This window comes from Rhinolophus ferrumequinum, chromosome 7 (genome assembly GCF_004115265.2).
Source record: "Rhinolophus ferrumequinum isolate MPI-CBG mRhiFer1 chromosome 7, mRhiFer1_v1.p, whole genome shotgun sequence".
NCBI classification, from domain to species: Eukaryota; Metazoa; Chordata; class Mammalia; order Chiroptera; family Rhinolophidae; genus Rhinolophus; species Rhinolophus ferrumequinum.
This window is the reverse complement of record NC_046290.1, coordinates 10,213,032-10,232,457: the sequence shown is the minus strand read 5'-3', so window position 1 is coordinate 10,232,457 and position 19,426 is coordinate 10,213,032. Positions and strand designations below refer to the sequence as shown.

The following is a 19,426-nucleotide window of genomic DNA, read 5'->3' as shown; positions in this document are numbered from 1 at the left end:
TATGTTTGTACAGCCAGACTCTGATCAACTTAAAACAAACTGGGGCGGGGGGTGGGGCGGAATACACTTTTTACTTCTAAGTGCTCACTAGATGTGTTTTCAATTCAATTAAATAAATGAAGGCTTGAGAATTTAAATATTACTTTAGCAAAAGTAAAATAAGTTGCTAACATTTCTTAGTTTTAGAGGAGATGACAAGTGTGCTTTTAAATCATGCCTAAGAAAAACTTTTGAAGCTACAGTCTACAGTTTAAATACTGGTACCACGCAAACATTACTGTAACCCTGATGTAAGGAACACTCCACAGTTTATTATAGCCCCACAAAGAGAAACCTAAATCTAAAATCCATTCATGACTAATGTAGATTTTAATGAGGATTTCATAGGGCAGCAGATGTCACATAGCTAATTTTAAACTGATTTCCAACTGCCTCTTCTTGCACAAAACCCATTCCCATAGACATCGTGTTCCCCCTTCTTTCCTCAATCCCTTTACAAAGAGCTCCCCCCTTCTGTTCCAGGGAACTTCCAGGGAGGACTAAGGGATTTGAAAGCCCTTTGGTTTGAGAATAAGGTCCCGAAGGAGAAATCAATGGTGTTAATTTCTAAGGAGTGGTGATTTGCTGAGTAGGATAAATAAACTTTGACCCAGAGCTAAATTTTGAAAGAAGCAGAACAGGTTTTGGAGACTCAGTGGTGGAAGGATGGAGGGCTGGGCTTTGGGGGTGAGCTGGGGGTCTTGGCATGATTCATCCAGAAGCCCGTCTTGGTTTACAACATCTGTCTGCAGCTGGGTAGTTTATTCACCAGGACATCCTTTCCCACCTCTCCCAGGCACCTCCCCGGGGCTCTGCAGAGTCTGACATGATATCTGGAAATCCCCCAGCGGCTTCTCGAGGTGACACTGTAATGTTATCCTCCCCCTTCAAGAGGAGACCTGTCCCTTCAGTCTCTTCAACTTCATTTCCAGCTTCTTCAGCTCAGAAGGACTCCATTTCTTGCTCGAATTTCTGTGGTCTTGTGAGAGTTTCTGATAAGCCATGCAAGCCCTGAGGTGAGCTGCCTCCCTGAGCTGCTTCACACACCACCACCAGGATTAAGCTGGTCCAGCACCACGTGCTGCTGCCCAGTGTGAGGCTCTGGCGTCTCTTTCTTTTTAGTCAGGGTCAAAGTTGGCACTCAAGTGAGAGGCCCAATAATAGCAACTGGACAGGGCAACTCTTGCTCCAGGCATGGGGTGGGGGGTGGCGGGCAGGAGTGGGGGGGCTGACTCCTGCTATGGGAGTCGGATATCAGTAGTGGGGATCACCTTGTATTCACCTAGAGGTGGCCTAGCATAAAGGCGATGGGTGAGGATGGCCAGCTTCCCTCACTGCTAAGCTCTGATCACACAGTGGGCAAGCATCCTCATCTCTTCTACCTTGGAAAGTTCGTTTCCCATTACTGCTATAACAAGTTACCACAAATTTAGTGACCTCAAACAATATAATTTTGTTAACTTATAGTTCTGGAGGCCGGAAGTCCTAAATTGGTCAGCAGGCCTGCATTCCTTCTGGAGGCTCTGGGATAGAACCCATTTCCTTGCTTCTTCCAGCTTCTAAAGGCTGCCCATATTTCTTGGCTCATGATCCTGCATCAGTCTGACTCCCGCTGCCATTGTCGTATCTCCTCTGATTCTGACCCTTCTACCTCCCTGTAATGAAAACCCTGGGGATTGCACGGGGCCTACCAGGATAGTCTCCCCATCCCACGACCTCTAACTTGACCGTATCTATAAAGTCCCTTTTGTCCTGTAAGGTAACACTCACAGGTCCTGGGAATTAAAACGTCAAAATCTTGGAGGCCATTATTCTGCATTATACACACACTCCTCAGTTTCTTGTGGTCTGTTTAATGAGAGGGCCTCAGTATTGCCAAGCCCAATTATTTGCAAAACCAAGGCCTCTCTGCTCCAGTCCTTCTCGTTTCCCGAAGTTTTCAGGCTCACCTTAGTTACTCTGTCATTACCAGTGGAGTCTCCTTTGTGAAGGCTGCAACAGAATAACCGTCTTCCTCAGAAGCAAAGCGACAGGATGGACATTTCCATTTCCCGACAGCCCCAGCAGTTATCTCAGAAAACCGTTCCCTTTGTGACAGGCCAGTCAGCCTGCTGATTACTAAGAACCTCTCAAGTGCATAACTGAACCATGTTCAGAGCTAAGTCACAGTGAAGCTCATTCTGTGGGCTGCACGCCCACAGGATTATCTAGGATTTCAAATCCTAGATAATAGTCTAAGCAATTCTTTCAGCTCTGGAAGCTCAAGAACTAGTCTTGCTGCCTAAACTCATTGAGAGTGGCTCAGTAAGGAATAATCTGCACCCTGCCATGCGAGGGTAACGTTTTCTAAACCTTTCAGAGCCAAGTCTTTGACAGGCTGTTGCCTTCTTTCCTCTTCTCTGACACTTTTAAAAATACTTACCCAGCATATTATGTGGTTAGAGCTATGTGAGTGCTGCCCATCTGGGGAACAGTGATGACCTCACAGGACCATGTGAGGGCCCCACTGGTCCTCGTCATTCTCTCATTCCATTCACTGCCACTCCTGCAGATTTCTGCTAGGATGGCTCGGCCAAGATCTAAATGTCTTTCCTCCCAGGATTGACATTCTATTGCATGAAAACCTTTAGTTTCTGATGCATGATTTTTTGCTGTGCAGATAACACGACTTTTCTTATCTCCTGTGTCCTCTTGTTAGCCATATTTCTGATGGACATCCCAGGCTTGGGGTGATGGCTCAAAATAAAGTGTTAAAAAATAATTCTCCAGGCATTCCTTTTTTCTATTATCTCCCAGAAAGTGTTGATGGTCACAGAAAAATTACTTTTAACAACTGAATTCTTTATCTCTTTCTTAACCACTTTTTATCTTCTATGGACTTTGTATCACTCACTCTTGACATCATGCAACAGTATTAAAAAATCTATACTGTACAGCCAAGGTTTCAAAGGCAAATGACTCTCAATCCAGGGCTTCTAGTTAGTCAATGATAGAGATTCATACTGCATGAGAATCCTAAATCTAGGTCTTGGGCTCTGACACGGAACTTCCATGAACCCCCTCCCAATTCAGACTGCAAATACATTTTCCTCTCTTTCATTTGTTCAATTAAATGCTGAGCACTCACTTGATTTTTTTAGTTGATAAGGCTATATGTCCATTTGAGCCATCTTCCACAAGCACATGTGTAATTCCCTGGTGGATAGGGGGTCTGTCACATCACCAGGCCTGAGCAAAGAACTAGGGTCTGATTAGCTCACTAACCTTGTTGCGTCTCAAGGCCGCAGCTGTTGTCTACGTTGCAATGATTCCTTGCTGGCCGAGATGCCATCACAGATCTTTACATGTTCAAAGGCAATAGGGAACACTCTGTAGTGTCAAACTCAGCCATGATAGTCCTAGGCCTGGGATTCTGAGATTGGCATGTGGTGTTTAGCTCCTCATCCCCAAGCCTTCGTCCATCCCTAGGAGCATGGGATGTCTTCCCAAACATATAACTAGGACCTCTGAGGAGGACAGGAAGTGTGTGATTGCCAAACACTAATGTGATTACATTCTCTTTCCCCAAGACAACTCACTTCCTGCCCAGTCACTTAAGGGAAGCTGCCCCCAGTGATTCTGAGCAGTATTGCACCCATCTCAAAAGAGACTGACTAAGTGATTCTAAAGTGTCTGTGAGCTATGCTTAGTGATTCTAATGTGACATCCCAACAACTCTCTTAGAAAAATCTATGGCCCATGTCCATCTGTTTAATGAGAAGACTCAACTTGTTTGGTATGCTTGAACCCTTTTCTCTCCACCTGTTTCCTGCTCAATATGGGGCCTCTTAATGAGAGATATTTGCTCAATTCTATCACTTTCTGGCAACTGAATTATCAGGAAGTCTACTTCTAGTTTTTAATACTCAATCCTGATCACTAAGAAATTTTGGTCTTAAAGATATACAAGATGGCAAAGTAAATAAACACTGTGCCTGCTTCCTTTCGTAAACACATGAAAATCACAATGAAATTATAGAATAATCAACCTGGAGAATCATCTGAAGTCTAGATGAACAGTTTTATAATTAAGACTATAAAGAAGAAGCCACATCAAAACTGGTAGGAGGGGGGCCGGCCCAGTGGCTCAGGCGGTTGGAGCTCCATGCTCCTAACTCCGAAGGCTGCCAGTTCGATTCCCACATGGGCCAGTGGGCTCTCAACCACAAGGTTGCCAGTTCAACTCCTCGACTCCCACAAGGGATGATGGGCAGCACCCCCTGCAACTAAGACTGAACACGGCACCTTGAGCTGAGCTGCCGCTGAGCTCCCGGATGGCTCAGTTGGTTGGAGCACGTCCTCTCAACCACAAAGTTGCTGGTTCGACTCCTGCATGGGATGGTGGGCTGTGCCCCCTGTAACTAGAAAATGGCAACTGGACCTGGAGCTGAGCTGCGCCCTCCACAACTAAGACTGAAAGGATAACAACTTGAAGCTGAGCTGCGCCCTCCACAACTAAGATTGAAAGGACAACAAATTGACTTGGAAAACAGGCCTGGAAGTACACACTGTTCCCCAATAAAGTCCTGTTCCCCTTCCCCAATAAAATCTTTAAAAAAAAAAAAAACTGGTAGGAGGGGCAGAGACGTGAAACAAGCCACCCCAAAACTCCGTATGACAGATGAGAACCAAGAAGGATATCTTGGCCACAGAGGAGTAAGGGATTGCAGCCACAAACAAGTCTCCCCAGCCTGAAGTACTGGTGCCAGGAAGAGGAGCCCCCACAACATCTGGCTGTGAAAAACAGTGGGGATACCAACTATCTGGATGGGACAAAAGGCGACAGGATATCCAGGTGTCCTCTTAAATGTTCCGCACACAGATTGACTCACTAGTAGGCACTCACCTTGGGCTCTAAAAGAGAGACAGTAACTCGGGGGATGTTGGAGACATATGAGGGACAGACTAAGGTGTGTGGCTCAGAGCAAGGGCTGGAGAACCGTCACCATTTTTAGTGGACCCCTGTGTGGAGTCTTCCTCCCATGCAGCTGGCAGGCAGGTGCTATCTTCCCTGTGTTGAGCCCATCCCCCACAGGCTAAATCTGAATCTGATTGGCCTGGTGAGCTCCACGTCTTCCATCCTGCTGATTCCCTGAGACCCTGCCCAATACCAGATGTACTTTCTCCAGGTGCTGCCAGTCCAACCAACATTGAATTATTTCTTAGAAAACTATCAGAGACCACGGGCCCCAGGTAGGGGACGACTGGCCTTGGTGTTCTCTGAGACTTTTTCTGAGTAGCTTCAGGCTCAGCATTGGCACAAAACCAGAGTCTACATTAAATTGTTGACCACAGTTCCTCCTACTATAGTGACTCCCTGAGACCCCACCTCACCTAATTTGCATAGTGCATGAGGCTTTATCAGTGGCTGAACCTTAAGGGTGCTGGCAGGTGGGAACAGGCTTTTGGGTGTCCTGGCATTTTGTGGAGCTACCCCAGGCCCAGTATTGGTGGCAGTCATACTTGGTTCAGAACGTGGCATCTCCCCTGCACCTCCACGGTTAGCACTGGCAGCAAACAACCACAGATCACTTTGTAGCTCCTACCAGGTAGTCCTCAGCCAGTCACAAGCACTGGCTGACCTGGGCCTGCATTGGAGCCCCTCCCAAGAGGCCCAAGAACCAAAAAACTTGGAGGTTGGCTTCAGACCACAGCAGAGCACTGTCCAATTAGCCCCACAAGTTGCACACCCAAATGGTGGTCTCAACAGGCACCAGAGCCCACTAGGGTGAATCCCACTGAGTGGGGTAAGCCCCCTATACAGCAGCCTGTAAGCTGTGTACAAAGCCAATCAGCCTGAGAATCAATCTCACCCACTGATGTGCCAATAGTGATCAAGGCTCAACTGTAACAGGAGGGAACACACAGCCCACACAGAGGACACTCCTGGAATACCTGGAGCATGTGACCAGGGAGACTGTGCCAAGGCCCCATAGGGCACCTAGTATATAAGGCCACCCGGCCAAGACTGGGAGACATAGCAGATCTACCTAATACATAGAAACAAAAAGAGAGGCAACCAAAATGAGGAAACAAAGAAATATGTCTCAAATGAAAGAAGAAAACTCCAGAAAAAGAACAAAATAAAATGGAGGCAAGCAAGCTTCTAGAGACAGAGTTCAAAACAATGGTTATAAGGATGATCAAGGAACTTAGTGAGAACTTCAAAAAATTGGTTTTTAAAAAGTAATTATGGGGATGTAGGTTATAGCACAAGAATATAGTCAATAATATTGGAATAATTATGTATGGTGTCATATTGGTACTAGATTTGTTGGGGTGATAGATGGAAAGGGTGAAAAGGGTGAATGCTTTAAGAAGTACAAATTGGTAGTTACAAAATAGTTATAGGGAGGTAAAGTAAAGCATAGGGAATATAATCAATAATGTGGTAATAACTATGCATAGTGCCAGGTGCGTACTAGACTTGTCAGGGGATCATTTCTTAAATTGTACAAATGTCTGACCACTATTCTGTATACCTGAATTTAATATAAAATAATATTGAATGTCAACTGTAATTGAAAATTAAAAGAGAGGGAAAAGGTGAAAGGGAATAAGAGGTCCACATTTCCAGGTATAAAACAAATCAGTCATGGGGATGTAATATACAGCATAGGGAATATAGTCAATAATATTGTGATAGCATAGTATGATGCCAGATAGTTGCAGGACTTATGGTGATCACTTCTTTAGGTATATTGAATAACTATGGTACACCTGAAACTAATATAATATTGTATATTAGCTATATTTTAATAAAAATTGTTTTTAAAAAAGTAAGTATATGAGTAATATAAAGAAAAAAACAATGGAAAAGTAGCATCAGAATTTGTCTCATAAACCTTCTAATTGTACATTAAAAGTTTAACAGAAAAATTTTAAAAACACATTACATTTCAAAAAAAAAGAAATATTGGTCTTATATTTTGCTTAAAAGCCTCCTTCTTCTCCCTTTTCACATTCAGAGATGCTAGTCTGCTGATGTTGGAGGCTTAGAGTAAAGAAGAAGGGTGAGGTCTGCTCTCCAACACCCATCTTCCCTTTTCCCTGGGCAGCCCTGCAGAGCAGGAAAGGAGAGGAAATGCTGCTGCTTATCTGACTGCTTGGTTGATTTTAACTCCTACTCTAACTCATCTTCTGTTGGCTCAGTGAGGGAAAGTGGTGGCCAGGTCTTCTATGCATTGGAGGCTCCTGCTGATATTCAGCTTCCTCTTACTAATCACTAACCAGCAGCATCATACTACAGACCCCTTAGCAGTGAAACCTTTTGTCCTACTTTAGGTTTCTAGCAAGCCATAGTAGCACACTATCTCTCACCCTCCAGAATCTTATCTTCCATCACAATCTTCAGCTCTGTACCAACCAACAATTTGTAGGATCCATGTTCCATATCTCTCAAGAATGAGGAATGGAAGAACAACCATGCTCATTCTCCACCTGATCAGACCTCCACACTGTTTTTCACTAATGCAGGAAAAACACAGGAGAACATTAACAGCCATAATGACCAAGCAGATATCCAACCATGGAATTCAATGGATTTCCCTTCTTACAGATACCTCTTATATTATTTTACAAGTGAATCTCTTGGAATCTTTCTCCCTAGACTATGGAAAGGGGAAATAGCCTCTCTCCATGAACACTGTGTAAAGGTGCTAAGATTATGTGAAGTTAACCTTTAATAACTGATCCTCTCTGCAAACCTGCTCTACTACTTTTTATTTATTGTATTCTTAACTACGTGGTGGTATTCATTTATCCTTTCATGTGATTAAATATCTTAGTCTTTATTTTTATGAATTTTGAATTCTCTGTCTCTCTGAGATCTTTACCACCTTCAAATTATAAAAGGATGATCTTATATTTTATTCCTAAGTTAAATTTCTTAAATTAAAATTTAGGTATTTAACGTAAGTGGACTTTATTTTTCTGTATGGTATAAGGTAGGTATTCAATCATATTTTCTCCACCATCACTTTCTTTGCCTTCATGAAATCCTAACTCTGGCAATTTTTGCTAAAATTGATTTGTCTAATTTTTACAATTTAATTTTGACGAATGTACAGGCTCTGCCTATCATCTAAGAAGGGCTAACAGTGACAGAGAAGTTGATATAATTGGGGGATGAGTGGCTTCAAAATGACGAGATATAAATAGCATATTTCTCGGTCTTAGTACTTTAGTCAATACTTTTGGTTATGATGATATCTTCCTTCTGATGTAATCTTCTTGGTTATGATTTCTTCCTTCTAGTTGTATCTTGTAGATGGAATGACGAAGCAAGTGAAATTCGCAAATCGAATAGTGCTGTCGCCTCTGAGCAGCTCCACATTTACTCAGTTCCTTTGAGTGAGAAGCAGTGCAGAGTCGCGCTTCTGGAGCACTGTGGGTGCCATAATACCTTCTCAATAGTTAGAACAGAGGAGACAGGTATTCTCCCAGTATTATCATATACTGGGAGTAAAATCCCTACTACTCAGTGACCTCCCCAAAGAAAAACAATGAGGGCTTTGCAACCTCAGGTGATAAAATGAGTCATATAGAAAGAAAAAAGAAAACATATGTAGGCAGAGAAGAAACTTTGGTTTATATGCACTTTTTAAAGAAATTATGTTAAAGTTCCAACTACTACATTTTTCCATTCAATCAATACCATGTTTCCCCAAAAATAAGACCAAGCCAGACCATCAACTCTAATGCATCTTTTGGAGCAAAAATTAATATGAGACCCAGTCTTATTTTAATATAATATAAAACTGGGTATAATATAATACTGGGTCTTATATAATATAACATAAGACTGGGTCTTAATTTATTTTTGCTCCATCAGCATTAGAGCTGATGGTCCAGCTAGGTCTTATTTCTAGGGAAACACGGTAAATACCAGTTGAGTTTAGCTCCCAACCACCAATTTGCAAAGCTAATGTGGAGGAGAATTCAGATGCAAGCACTAAATCTTCATCATTTTATAAGGGTCTCTTTCCACAAAGAGTCTTTCTAGGTATGAAGACAAAACACTTGTTTAAGAAACATTAAATGACTCTGCAGGAAAACAAATGCTGTAAGAGCGATGCATCTCTAAAGATAGCGATTACAAAGCAGCTTCAGGAAGTGAAAAGTCACTGAACTCTAAACACCTAGAATGCACAGAAAGAGGAGAGGATATCTCAGGAGGGAGAGGCATGAGTAAGGAAAGCAGGTAGAAGTTCACAAATGTCATCTTTCTATTTGATTTTATTTTTTAAAGTCAAATATGCAGTAAAAATACCATATTTTGATGGAAAACATGCATGAAAAATTTAAACTTAATTTGTTCTATAAATATTAATGAATATCTATGAAGATTATTTTTCCCCCAGATTTTCTCTAAAGAGTATTTGTTCCCCAAACAGAGCTGTCTGATTTGGTTATCAGTGTAATACGTTCCCATATGCTTTCTCCAACTTTAAAGAGAATGAAAATTATTTAGGAAACACACAAAATGTAATCTAAAAGTCACAGTTTTAGAAATCTTAAAACAGTTAAAGACCACTCCAAAGAACAGATCACGTCTGAATTTGACAGACAAGTCTATTGAACATCAGGTATTAGTAGAAGAGGCTTAAGCAGAAAGCGACAGAGTTCAAATAATAATAGGGTCAGCAGTTAATAAAAAGAGATTCCATGTGTATTCACCATGCATAATAAATGCTTTGAACGAGCACCCGAGTTGGTCTCATACCTCCGTCACCAAAGTTCCTCTCGGTTTTGAATTGCATGCTTTCTTTGCTCTTGGCATCTAAGTAAGTGATTTTCTACCTTGGTGATGCATCCTGTTCCCACTTGCAGAGCTCCTGGCAACTAAGGGAACCCTTTGCAACATTCTGGCTTTTATACTCTCCTTTCCTCTCTTCCCCCTCCTGGCTACGCAGGCATCTCCCCACCTACCCTTTGTCTCCTCCAACACCCTTGGAATGCACGCCAATTCCAGTTCTTGGAACCACTTCCCCAGTAATGCACAAGGACTTTCCCCACCCCCAACTCCATTGAGAGAGTCTTTTGGGGAAAAAATGCTCTCTGCAAAGCACTGCAGCCCCAATGGCATTGCCTGACAGACTTTCTTTGTAATGGTTTATGCCTTAGCTGAAATGATCAGGGAGGCATGAATAATTCTTTTTTCCCGGGTGCCCTAGGAACACTTAAGGTGCCATGTAATTCATGCAAAATTACCCTGGGAGAATTCCGTCTCCTGAACTGTTTTGTCCTGTACGACGGGGGACATATCAGTTTCAAGAATGGCCCTGTGCCTCACAATTCCAGTGCCAGTTCTCCCTTTAGACGTACCTGCTTTATTTACTTTTCTAAAACCAGCAGCTTCTTATTATTTTTCTCTTCAAGTGCCAGATCCAGGCTCAAAGGTTAGAAGCTTATGATTGTTTGGTAGGGCTCACTCCGGAGTCCGTGCACATGCAAATCATCCATGGGCATTAATGAGAGGGCTGAAGTCCTGCACCTTTATTTCAAGTTTTAAACCTTTTCTGATGTTTGGCATGCTGAGCTTGGGTTTTTAAAATGTCTTACCCAGCCAAATTAAATCCACACTGTACTGGCAATTTCCAAAAAAAATCTCTTACCCTGGTCAGAAAGGTTTCAGGAGGAATAAAGTGTGGAATAGAAATTCTCAGTGTCTTAATTAGAAGAGCAGAACTGTTCATATTTTCGTATTCAGAATAAGTGACTAGAAAGTCAAAAATACTTGCTTTAGTCCACAAGGCAGTATGTTTTCAGTGTAAGCTATGCAAAACCACACTGTGTTCTTGTGATTTGTTTCTGTAAGCCTTGAAATATTTTACGAATGAATTCCAGATAATTAAATGATAAATGAGGTGCTCCTCCACTTTGCACTACCATTCTTCCCTCTGGACAGGGACCAGTCCATCTGCACAAAGGGACCAGCTGTGTATGTGGGGGGAGGGGTCTTGGGTTTTCATTTCTCAAGAAGCCTACTCTCTCTTCCATACCATTATTTTTATGCCTTCATTCAAGAGCTCCTGTTCCTCTGAAGCTCAGGCCATCCAGCTATAACTACCCTCCACGCTTCTTCATCGCTGTCTTCTACTGACCTTCTGGTCAATTCTATTTACTCATTGAATACTTTAAGACCTAATGAATTTTCCTCTTCTCTGACAATTCTTAAACTACTTAGCCAGCACATTCGTGGGAGAGCTATGTAGGTATCACCTGTCTGGGAAACTTAATGACCTCCAGGCAACCTCTTTCTACTTCTGAATGACAGTGCCACATAGAAAGTACATCTGGAAAACCTAGCCTTAGTCATCCTTAGTTCCAATGACCTTTCACTCTGCATTTTATCACTCACGATTTCTAGGCTCACATCCTAGATCTGGCTGTCACCAAATGGAATATTGCCTCCATCCATAAATACTTGAAGTTTCTCTCATCTTCAAAACAAAGCCCATCCCTGATTCTCTGGTTATCATCTACACTTCACTTTGCATCTAAACCCCTCTAAATAGTGTTCTACACTTGCTACATTCCTTTCATCACTGCCTGCCATTCCAAAACCTCCTGAGACATGACATCCATCTTCATTGCTCTACTGAAAGTGTTCTCATTGGAGCCACCGAATGGCTTGATTCACAAAGCTAGTGGATTTGTTTCTGGACACTTCTACAGCACTTTATACTGCAGGACCCCTCTTCTTTCTCTTGCACATGTGACAGCATATTTGTTTCTGGGTACATCTCTCTTAGTTACTTTTCCTTGTCTCCCCTTCAGTGATGTTTTCCTCAAGATTCCATCTTAGATTTTCTCAATTTTATTTTCCATTATGCTTTCTAGGATCTATTCTAATCCCAACTTTCAGCTCTCTGTGTACATATGGCAGTCACTCCCAAATACGTATACTTAGCCATTCTCCAAGTTTTAGACTCATAATAAATATTACCATCTTCTAGATATCTCCACCGACAGTCACACCAAGACCCACATCTCAACGTGTGCAAATCAGAACCCATCGTCTTCCCTCAGAATGGCCCTCATGCTTCAGTGTACTCTAGTGGGCAGTGGTCACAGACAGTGACAAAAGCTAGAAGAACAGACTTATCTTTATTTCTTGCTCTTCTTCATTTCCCACCTCCAAGAACAATAAAGTCCTTAGCATGGTGTCTGGCTCATAGTAAGTGCTCAGTAAAATTTGTCAATGAATATTAAGAACCAATTTCTAATTTAGAATTTTGAGAAAGCAATATTAATTTCAACTACATAAATCTAAACATGTGGCAATTTTGGTAAATAGTTGGCTTAGTCACAAACCTACCTAAAATAAGTAGCAAATACTGTATGTGGTGTTAATATTAACTTATATCCTTCCTCTCTAGGGAAGTAATAGAACATTGTAATTCTAAGGAGGTTTGCTTCCTCAGTTGTGCTATTCTGCAGAATGCCTCCTCCATTGTATCATCTGGAGTTGACTTCAGACTATGGGTACCATGCTATATTCACTCCATGCCTCTTTCTGTTCTATGAGGTCTTTGCCAACCCACGGTGGTGAGGAAGGGGGATTTTATATCCTACTTGGCGTTCCTCCTAGAAAAAGGGAAACTTTGGGGCTAAGAATGGTTGTTTATATCCTAAAGAGATTTCTTTAACATGTAGAAGCTACAGACTTTGTGTTTCTTAAACTGTGCTACCAATATTCTCACCAGTTATAGGTGCGTGGGAAGAAGACACGGTTGCTACAAATGGCTACTTGCTCCCCACTAATCATTTTTTTTTAATTTTCTAATCTTTTGCAGTCTTTTTTAACTCATTACCCATGACAGGAATAAACTACGAGATCTTTGCAGACAAAACTGCAGGATTGTACATTTATACAATAAGCACAGCATATTTAAGGAATTTAAGCACCACACCTGGAAGTCCTAACCTCAACTCCCTCTGACTGAAAATATTTGGTAGATATTTGTCCATCTGGAGGAAAACTCTTATTTTCAATATGTTCATACAAAGTGACAGGGACTCAGTGGCTTCCACTGCACGTGGCAATGACACAGCTTCAGAACACTCAGCTTCCATGCGTGAGAGGTCATTTGCTGGTTAGTGATTTTGCTGGGTGATTGTTAATTTGTTCTGTGGGTGTGAGACTAGTTCTAAATCTATAGCTCTGTTTGGTTGTGGCGTCAAGTGTTGATCAAGGACACATAAAACCACAATGTGTATGACTCTGCATGTCATCCCTTGGCCACCATCAGGGCTGGTCCCCTGCTGGTAAGCACTGGTGCACTAATCCCACTGGCCTCTTCCCTTGCCTACTGGTGTTAACGCTTTGAATACCACTCCTGACCACCTCTGCTTTTGATCTGTACCTTGGTAACTAGCAAATTGCCACATCACTGCTCCAGAGCAGTGTGTCACTGAGTCACACCTAACAGATGGCATTTCCTTCACATAGGCTGATTCATTTATTAAAACGCAACCACCAGATTCTACATTTTCAACACACAAATGTCTTTATCAGGCTCCCTGACATTTAGAAATTTTTGGTTTAATGGCCTCTTCTAGAAATAAATTGCTCCATCTAAGTTCTCCATCTTAAGGATTCCCAAGTGCCAATTACGTGCCTGTAAATGTATCCACTTTAAACAGCTCATCTTACCTACAATTTTATGCTTGCTATCTTAGTCAGTCAGAGCTACTCTGACAAAATACCACAGACTAAGTAACTTAAACAACAGACATTATTTCTCACAGTGCCGGAAGCTGAAGCCCGACATCAGGGTGCCAGTAGCATCAGCTTCCGGTGAGAGCCCTCTTCCTAGCTTGCAGTTGGCTACTTTTTCACTGTGTCTTCACATGAAAGAGAGAACCAGCTCTCTGATTCTCTCCTTACAAAGACAATAATCCTAGGAGCCCAGGGCCCCACCCTGATGACCTCACTTAATCATAATTACTTCCTAATTCCAAATATAGTGACATTGGTGGTTGGGGCTTTGACATATGAATTTAGGGCAGGACACAATTCAGCCCATAGCACATACTTTGTGCTGGTTACATGGCAACTGAATTGTAAACAAATTAAAGGATTTCCAGAAATTAAGTGGGGTTCAGAGAATAGGTAACGTGAGTAGTTAATGAAACCCCCAGCGAGGTGGGATGGCTTTCCCCACTGACAGGCAGAAGCTCTGGAGCAAAGTAGTGCAAGAAGAGAGGGCCTATTTTATCTAGGGCCGACAATGGACAAGGCGGTCAAATTAAACCAAGAAGAAATCAGCAAAGTAGTCAGAGCCATTTGTTGCTAGCAGACCATAAAACTCATGTAGCTAAATATCCTATGGGCTCCAGGTGAAGACACTGCGGCCCAAAGACGTTCTAAAACATGGAGTTCTTGGCAAACCACAGTGAGTCGGACATCCTATTTTCCCAGTATGACACAATATTATATGAATATAAGAAAGAAGACATTCTTCAAAGAATATTAAACCCCCAAGTGCCCTTGAACTGTGACAAGGTGACGCCATCGTGACAAATACAGAACTGTGTTTTGGTAAAACATTCCTCTGCAGAGACTGGCAAATTCCACACTTCCAACAAGTTTCCCCCACACATGGGGCTTATTAGAGGCCCTGCATTTCCCTTGTCAAGGGAGGCAAGTTGCATTTAAATACTAACTAGAGCTGCTTTCCATAATGTATGCAGCGTGGGCTTCGACCATGTGTGGGAGTGACATCAGCAATCTGCAGAGCCCGCTACAGAGGTTCAGAGTCACTGCATGCCAGAAAGATGAAAAGAGTGGGCGGGTTAAATATATCAGGGAAACACCGACAAACCCATCCACTCCAGCTAACAGGACTTGGGAATTTGCCTCAAATTGAGTGGAGTCTTAAAGTTTCTTTGACCTTAGAAAGCATATTTATCTATACATTATTCAATAGATATGAAGATGAAGTGCTCGGAATATGTCCTTCACTTGCATTATCAAGTGAGTTTCATAGCAAAGCCCTCATGCTTTGCGGGTTTTCTCTGGAACCCCTAAATGTACACCACACAGGAAGTAGACTAGAGCCAGACGCTTCTCTCCAGGCTGTTCCCAGACATAAAACCTTCTTCACAGAACCCAGATCTTCTAGCTAATAGGTAGAGACCTGCTTTTGTTTAAAACAAGGGACTAATCCTGTGTCATCTCAAAATTTTTTTAAAAATGGTTTTCCAAGTTTTGACAAAATAAAATGGTTGCCCCAGTTTCTTTGGACTGGTAACGTTCAATTGTTTTTTGTTTTTTATCTTGTCTGTGATGGCAGTTCTGCTACCTGCCCACATGCAGGTAGAAGCTAAGAGTCTCAAAGTCTTGCGGACAGGGAGGAAGATAAATTGACCAGGCTGCTGCCGTTCTATCTGTGAGAAATATTTAAGTTAAAAGTAATCATGGCTGATTGTCATGCAGGGCGGCCTGTGGGGTCTCAGCTCCCGCTCCCCACATAAGAACGCAGGACATGGAGAGGCCAAAAAGGAACATCCACGGAGCCATAGATAGGGGAGTCATACCACTATATTCTCGCTGGTGGCTGGAATAACACAGTCCGCAACCCGTCATCCTAACTGCAATCTGGCGCTTGCTAGCCCAGCCACTCTCTTCTTGCTAGCCCCCATTTTCCTGCTAGCGTAGCCACAGCAATTATATTAGTGGCCAATGGCTTACTGGTTACAGCTGACGGCCAACTAGCCACAGCTGATGGTCATCCAATCACAGTTGATGGCCATTTACTACTTGAGCCAGCACCTTTCCACGTGAGCCTGAGAGCCTGGAAACTGCACTCCTGGCTCTGTCCCCACACTGATGAAATAAATAGACTCTTTCTTCTTGCTTGAACACGTTACATGCCATTAAGGCAAAGAGAATCATAGGATTTCTAAGCTGGGAGAGAGAGGGTGTGGAATTTTTAATGTTTTCAGTCTGGAAAGAGCAATAAGTTTAAGGTTGGAGAACTTGTTTCCAAATTGTTGTCTAAGAGTAATTGGCTATATGACTCATGCAAAGTGCTTCATCTCTCAGGTATAAAAGCTCCTCACCTAATTCATTAGGACAAGTACATTGAGTACATTGGGCCATCTCACTGGTCCCTTCCACCACTAAATTTCTATGATGCTAAGATCCCTGACACTGTATTTCAGAGCATCAGGGAAACTGCCATTCCTTATTTCGTATAACATCAGCATGAAGACACAATTAAGCAGACCCAAAGGGACGAGCCATAAACTTTTGTTATAGACTAAATGTTTGGGCCTTCCCAGAGTTCATATATTGAAAGCCTAGCCTCCACTGTAACTATATTTGGAGATACGACATGTGAGGAGGTGATAAAGGTCAAACAAGGTTATGATAGAAGGACCCTAATCTAACAGGGCTGGTGCCATTTAAGAAAAGGAAGACACCAAAACACTGCGCTCTCTCTCGCGCGCGCGTGCTCGCTCTCTCTGTCTCTCTCTGTCTCTCTCTCTCTCTCTCTCTCTGTCTCTCTCTCTCCCTCTCTCTCTCTTTCCTGTGAAGCCATAACAAGACAGTCATCTGCAATCCAAGGAGACAACTCTCATCAGACACTGACCCTGCTGGCACCTTGATCTTGGACTTCCAGACTCCAGAACTGTGAGAAAAATTTCTGTTTTTTAAATGACCCAGTCTGTGGTATTTTGTTGTGGCCAGCCAGGCAGACTAATACATACTTACATTTTTAAAAATTGTTAAAGCCTCAATTCTCACTTTTATACGGTTAGACACAAGACACTTCTATACTATAATACTAATTTTTTGGATGTGATCTTTTAGGAAAAATTACTTTATCTTTGAAGTCAAAAATCTCTTAGCTCATCAACCACAGATATAAAACTTTGATTGCATTAATCTAAATATCAGACTTTTTGCAACTACCACTAAGCTGCCGACACTGGTTAGAAAAACCATTTGTCTGGGTGAAACAAAAAGTCACACTTGACCTTTAGATATACCCAATAATTCCTTTAAAGGTCCTTAATCACCAAACTCTCCTTTGTTTCTCAAGAACTATTCTATGCTTCCATCTCCATCTTCATCCCTTTGCGTCCATCCTGACTCTCAGCAGGTGTTTCACTTCTTGCTTCATTGTGGCAATAGAGGCTCAGTAGAGCCAGGATCTCCCTCAAGCCCCTCCTCACCTAGCTTATCAAAGTCCATGGATCTGCATATACCCACACTCCTGCTCTGTTTGTTCAGGGTAAGGCATGGCCATTCCTCAGTCTTCTCTCTGGATCCCATCCCTATCTGCTTCCCCAGGGATTTTGTTCCATTAGTTTTCCCCATTCTCTACTGAATCTTCAAACTCTATCTTCTGATGGTCACCCATCTCAGCATATAAAAAAAGACTCAAACCATATCCCTGTCTCTCACCTTTCCCTCCTAGACAAGCTTGGGGAAAGAGTGGCCATTGTTTGCTGTCTCCATGTCCTCTTTTACTGTTTTACTCCTTAGTCCAACTGTGGGGTTGATGAATGTAAACACATGCACGCCATCTAAGAGGGAGTGTTGGGTACTAAAGAGAAGTATTAGGCAGAAAAGATCTTGGTTCTGGTCTCAGGTTGACCACTGGGTGTCTTGGGTAAATCACTTCCCTTTCTGAGCTTCAGAAAGAAAATGAACACCTATTATCTATGGTAAAATTATCATTTGAGTGCTTATATGTGTAAAAGTGTTTATTAATTATAAAGGGCTATTTAAATATTAATTTCTAATTATTATTTCCCAATATTATTCACATTTTAGATTGCATCTAGCTTTTCCAGGTTTTAAATCTCTTTTGCAAATAAAAAGAGTTCTTATAATGATGAAATTTCAGGCTCTGGAATGAATCACCCCAAAGGGTATTTTGGTCAAGTGGTCATCATTTCAGTACACCCTACCTCTCCTTCCTATAAACTTCCCCTTGACTTAGGTTCCACTGGTTACATGCAAAAAGGAGTTTACAATTGAGCTATGATAACAGTCTGCTGAAGGTCACAAACTACTTTCCAACTGGTTGAGTTTCAATAAATTTCCAGATGTATTTGGCCCTGAGCAATTTATTTTTTTTAAACCCATGTGTGTTTTAAAGAAAATTTTATCCATGTGTTTTTGATTCATTTACACTTCAATCATTAAAATTTGGTTTATTTCATAGTTATCTAATGTCCAAGAAGGTTTTTTAGAGTAAATGTTTAAAAATACATTCCTTTTTTAAAAAGCCATTCTTATAAAAAAGGTCAAATAACAGGAAGCTGTGGTTTGCCAAGAGTAAATAAATTTTACGCATCCAAAGTTTCCATTTTCAGTCCAAACGGCAAACCTGTCATCTCTGTGTTGTGTCTAAAGAAACCTTAACAAAACAAGTTCTATTCTCCAAAATAAGCAGAATAGTGCCAGGTGAACACAACTTAAAAGAATTAACAAAACATGGCACTCAGATCTACAACTGCAAACATCTACCAGCTGATTTGTAAATAGATATTGGCTCCATAGCATGGAATCAGAAAGAGTACTTAGAAGTTCTGGTCAAGATGGTGGAGTAGGTAAACGCTGTGCTTATCTCTTCTTAAGACCACATTAAAACTACCTCCAACTAGTGCTTGCTTTGGCAGCATATACACTAAAATTGGAATGATACAGAGAAGATTAGCATGGCCCCTGTGCAAAAGATGACATGCAAATTCATGAAGCATTCCAATATTTAAAAGAAAAACAAAAACAACACACAAAACTTCCTCTAACTGCAAAACAACCATCATTGAGAATAGCCTGAAATCTTGATGAACCAAACCCTACAACTATGGACATACAGAAGAAGCCACCTCAAGACTGGTAGGAGGGGCAGAGATGTAAAATGGGCTGGCCCCAACCAGCAGAGATTGTGGCTGAGACAGAGGGCAGTTAGATTTCCAGGTGCTCCTTTCAAAGGGACCGTGCACGAACTTACCAACAGAATCCCTGGCTCAGAGCTCCAGTGCTGGGGCAGAAATTGGAGAGGAAACAGGGACATACAAGGTGGGGTGGGAGTGGAACTGAGTTGTCTGGCCTCAGGATGAGAGCAGGAGGGGCAGATTTCTCCTGAACAGAAGAGATGACATAAGCCATGTTTTCTTTCTTGAGCCCTCCCACTTCCTGGCATTCAGATGCAGTCAGCCACCATATCTGAGTCTCCATCAAGCTAGCTAACACCATTCATTTGCCACACCCTGGTGATTCTGAGACCCTGCCTCACCCAACTTTCAAACACACCCAAGCCACTTCCAGTGGTTTTTTTGTACAAACCACCTGCCTTGGCTCATGCTGCAGACTTTATGG

General features: G+C 42.1%; 1 non-coding gene across 1 annotated transcript; it reads left to right on the top strand.

Moving 5' to 3' along the window:
* Positions 1-18,707: 18,707 nt before the first annotated feature.
* On the top strand, positions 18,708-18,815 carry LOC117025406 (U6 spliceosomal RNA). The gene has a single exon (XR_004423609.1). It is a non-coding gene; the product is annotated as a U6 spliceosomal RNA (small nuclear RNA).
* Positions 18,816-19,426: the final 611 nt, after the last annotated feature.